At 36.5% G+C, this 4,645-nt stretch overlaps 1 long non-coding RNA gene across 1 annotated transcript; it reads left to right on the top strand.

The window, feature by feature from the left end:
- The first annotated feature begins 2,243 nt into the window (after positions 1-2,243).
- On the top strand, positions 2,244-4,428 carry LOC125765356 (uncharacterized). Its single transcript, XR_007418544.1, has 2 exons — positions 2,244-3,794; positions 3,887-4,428. It is a non-coding gene; the product is annotated as an uncharacterized LOC125765356 (long non-coding RNA).
- Positions 4,429-4,645: the final 217 nt, after the last annotated feature.

Below are 4,645 nucleotides of genomic sequence, written 5' to 3'. Positions count from 1 at the left end.
GCTTTCCTGTTAAGCTGGTAGCTGGCTTGAGAAATTGCAAAACATTTCAAACGCAGGACAAGCTTGCTGCTTGTGCACAAATGCTCGACATATTCCGAAACTCATTCGCATGAAAATTTACTGCTTACCTCTTAGTTGTTTCAAACGCAGCATGAAGTGAAGATCTAATATTTACGTAGATTCCTCTACGACATGGATAGCTTCCACACTCGTGTCACTCTATGTAAGGGATGCATATTGTGATGAACAGGATGTGAAGCAATGACTTGGATGCGAGACACTTTGATTCAAGATTGCTGCTTCTGCTATGTGGTACTTTCAACATGAAAGATTTCTTCTTTAAGGACCGTTGTATGCGTTAAGCTGGTTCGGTATGTTGCTGCAATTTACTAAGCTATGCAAGTGATTTAAAATGGCATTCATACGCCTTCAGTTTCCTGTGAATATTTATTATGAAAAGGATGAACATTATTGTGTTTTTTTTGTTTTTGTGAATATGTTAATGTTTTACTTGAATTTTAACGAAAAAAAGTGATACCGAGCATGACAAAGTAGAAAGATAAATAATATTAATTAAGTAAAATATGTACCGTAGCTAGTATTCATCAGCAATCGTCTTGTAATGGATAATTAAATATTCATGAAAGTTCGATTGATACGATTTTCCCGACTGTCGATGATTGATACTATTGTCATTCAATACTAAGAATCAGTTGACCATTTAAGCACATTGGAAATTCGCATCTGATGCATCTGTGTTAATTCCTCTTTTCAGATGAATTAAATGAATGTATGATTATTGTAAGTTTTTCATTCTGCTTAACAGATATTCAATACTTTCGGTCGTACAAATTAATTATAATACATTGTTGAATTCAATTTGAAATATCGAATTTATTTGCATTTATTTTAATATAACTAGCGATTTTAAGCTAGTTACAGAACTCTACTTCATTTTTAAACATCTATTCTTTTTTGTTCGAATATCGTTCCAATATCGTTTGCCGACCAAACCAGGCTAAATGAAGAAGTTTTCAGCACTGCCGGGAGCAAATAAAAACAAATCGATACATTTTTGAAAAAGATAACAAAAATAATAACTGTTTTTGTCAGTTACAAACCGACGGATCAAATTTCAACCATTAGTTAGATTATTGACAAAACAACCCCAATTCCCGAACGATATCAACTGAATCGTTGAGCTGCACGTGTAGCTAATCGAGCGATAAGCGTTGTAATAAAACAATAAGCAGCATAAATTTGCACAAACTGTTGTACGTGATTGGAATATCGAATGCAAACACACTCCATTTTTCGGATCGAACAGTGTTCGATTGGGCTTGTTTTGGGGCAACACACAAAATGCGTGCTTGTATAAGAGTCGATACGACCAACCTCGGATGCGGTCAACGTTTCCTCTTTTCATACGCGCCGTACGTATGCGCCATACGTTCATCTCATACATAATTAATTAACTTAGCTTTTATCTACAATCGATCATATAATTTGATATTATTTCATAAGTTATGGAGCCGTATTTTCCAAAGTTGTTGGTAGGCACTACTTTTCTTTCTAATGTTTTCCACACGATTTCAAATAAAATATTATGATAAACTAAACCTATTATTGTTTTTGAGCATAATCCTGATAGTATGTAATGTCACGGATTTAAAAAGGATTCTGCACAAGTATATACTCGTATGAAATTAATAACTAACCGTCTAATAGCTCTTCACGAAACAAACGAGCTCAGTATATACAGCGCTTAAGACTTGATAATGTCTTAAAGATACTAAACACATGCCAATAGAACTGTTCCGCCTTAATCTGCTATAAACGCTTTCATAACTGATCAACACTTCGGTTTATGGGGAAAGTTTTCAAATGTTATGTAAAACGTTAAATAAAGTTTGATAAACTGTGACCTTTTCATACCTTCCTTGTAATTGTGCGATTCGTTTGATGCGTTCTACACGGATTCCACGATATTTTCCAGCAACAAAAAAATCGATACGATAGCCGGAAGCAACAATTCTCCTGCCCAATGATTAAGGCCGTATTCGGAACGATATTAGCCATTTACCAAACGTCATCGTGCAGGATCGAAGGTTGCAAAGTGTAAACAGCACGCAGCAAAGCTTAATAAAGCGGAAATCGGATCGGAAAATAAGCTTGTAAAAACGGTCCATCTTCGCAAACCCCCCGCGGGGGGGAGGGGGGGGGTGCGAGTGTGGGGATGGTTGGTTTTTGGTGAGCGTGTGTAAGCCGGGCTCGTACGGACCGACATTATGTTTTTGGGGTCGTGCCAGGATCATAATGCGTTGCGGTGTGCGATGAGTTGGAAAGAAGTTTACAGAGAATTAATTAAGCATGTCAGCAAAAATGGTACGGAAAAAGGATCATTCTCAGATCGGAAAATCTAAATCGTAGAATGAAAGCTTACAAATGGTTGCTTCTTGCGAGTGAAGTACGGATGTTTACGCGAAAGCATAATCGCATTTTGCTACACGATACCGTTGCGTTTCGGTAGGCTCAGCATTTTTAATATGGACTAATACAGGAAATGAATAATGGAAAGCAAATTTACTAGAAAATGTTTTTTTGAAACAAAAAACGTTGGCAAATATTGCATTTACAGGAAAAATATAAAGAAAAAGAAAAATATAAGGCTTTTATTTCAGTGATGTATGGTACACAGTGCAATTATTTATTTTTTTTTTGGTAATTATTAACTAACGATTGATTTAACAGAAGCATGGATGTTGGTTAGGAAGCTTTTGCTAAGAGAAAGGAGAAAGTTATGAAGTACATCGCTCACTCTAAGGGTTTAGATATATTATTTTCTAACTTCATTTCACATCAATATTTCTATAATATATGTTGTTAAATCCAACTTACTGCGTTCAACATACTACAAATTAATAATAACGATGGAACATTGTATTTAACTTTTATGAAATTTTATTATTATTCATCATATTTCATTATAAAAGTTATTATAACATGATTGAATTAATCGAATGTAATAAACTAACTTCATTTCAACAATTCGCTTATTCCTCAAACATACTCCACGGTACCGTTCAATTATGAGAAGCGCCAGACGAATCATCGAAACAAAACCGATCGTCATAAAGAACCCCAGCTCCGGCGAGAATTTCGCCTGCAACTTAAGTCAGCCATCAAGCCATTGTCAGTGTTTTGAAATTCAATTGGTCTCCCTAGAATCGAAATGGGGCACACCACCAGGGAGTATATGCTTTTACGGGCCAGTGTCGGATGTTGGCTACGAGCAAAACATTGCGCTTTTGGCATTTGCCATCATAATGGATATGCTTCTGTGCTGATGTGGCTGAGCTATGGGGCCCAACCCACTCCCACCCGTCCCTAATCAGCTTTTACCACTTTCAGGTTTCTTCGGCTTTTGCAACCTTTCGTAGCGTATCGGAACAACTGACCATCGGCGGTATGCAGCAATCCATCCCTGGTATTGGATGAAACAAACGGCTGAAGTAGTAATACCACGTTCCCGGATTCGTATAGACAGCTTACGGTAACGAATGTACTGAAAATATGAACCGATTCTTCACCCTCTGGGGAAACATGGATTCTTCGTCGTTTTTTTTTTTTGTCTGATCTACTTCATCCTACCCGGGAGCGGATTTTCGCTCGGATGGTGGGAATGGATCCTGTCAAAGGGAATTATTCCACCAGGGCAAATCCTGACGATGAACCTCGAACTAGCAGCTTTGGCTAATAGCTTCGAACCGAACAGTATCTGTACGGTCAAAATGGTAAGAAGCCGCATTTGCCTTGGGATGGAATAGTTCCTCGTTGATCCGCGCCAAAATCCGTGGGTTGATGGATTTTTTTTCTTCTTTTGCAGCAAGCAACATTTGAGACAGTGAAGGTAACGGAATGGATCAATACGAAAAGCGGAAGATAGCGAAAGCTATCGGACGAGCAGAGTCATATTTGCTACAGGTTGGATTGTTTGGCTGTTCGATTTTAATAAACATTCTTTGTTTTCTCGATATTTCATTTTATGATAGTCATGATGATATCCCAAATTGGAATTATTTCTGCATGAATCTTTTTTTCTGCGCCAAATAAAGAGTTCTTTATAATGATTATTTTCTGTCTATGTATAGCAAAATAAATGAAAAGGTACATTTTCTGGACGACAAAAAAAATAATTTCTTCAGATAGACCTAAAGAGACCTGGACCTGGTCGAATAATAAGTTGACAAACATAGATTCAGCATTAAAATATAAACATAGAAACATGGAATAATCGTCAAGGGGCTGTCTAAAACTATTTCTAAGCTACTCTAATGTATGCAATTGGCTTTGAAATTTTCATTATTGTCTGTACGATAAAACTCTTACCAAATATTCCACAATAAAGGATTTATTTACTGCTTGAAAGGAAGCATTTGTTGGCCTTAGTATTAACACCATTGTTTTTAAATTATCCATTTTTAAATCCATATTCAAAAAGCACGTTGTGGGCTGTGGGTAATACGATGAAACCATAGCTATACCACTAATTACATTGTACAATAAGTTCAGTAAAATATTCAAAACACTTTATTTCAATACCCAACCATTATGTGGAGTTCTTAATGGTAGATATTGATTTCAA

This window comes from Anopheles funestus, chromosome 2RL, assembly GCF_943734845.2.
Source record: "Anopheles funestus chromosome 2RL, idAnoFuneDA-416_04, whole genome shotgun sequence".
Lineage (NCBI taxonomy): Eukaryota > Metazoa > Arthropoda > Insecta > Diptera > Culicidae > Anopheles > Anopheles funestus.
Note: the sequence above shows the minus strand (reverse complement) of the source record. Positions and strands in the feature narration are given on the sequence as shown.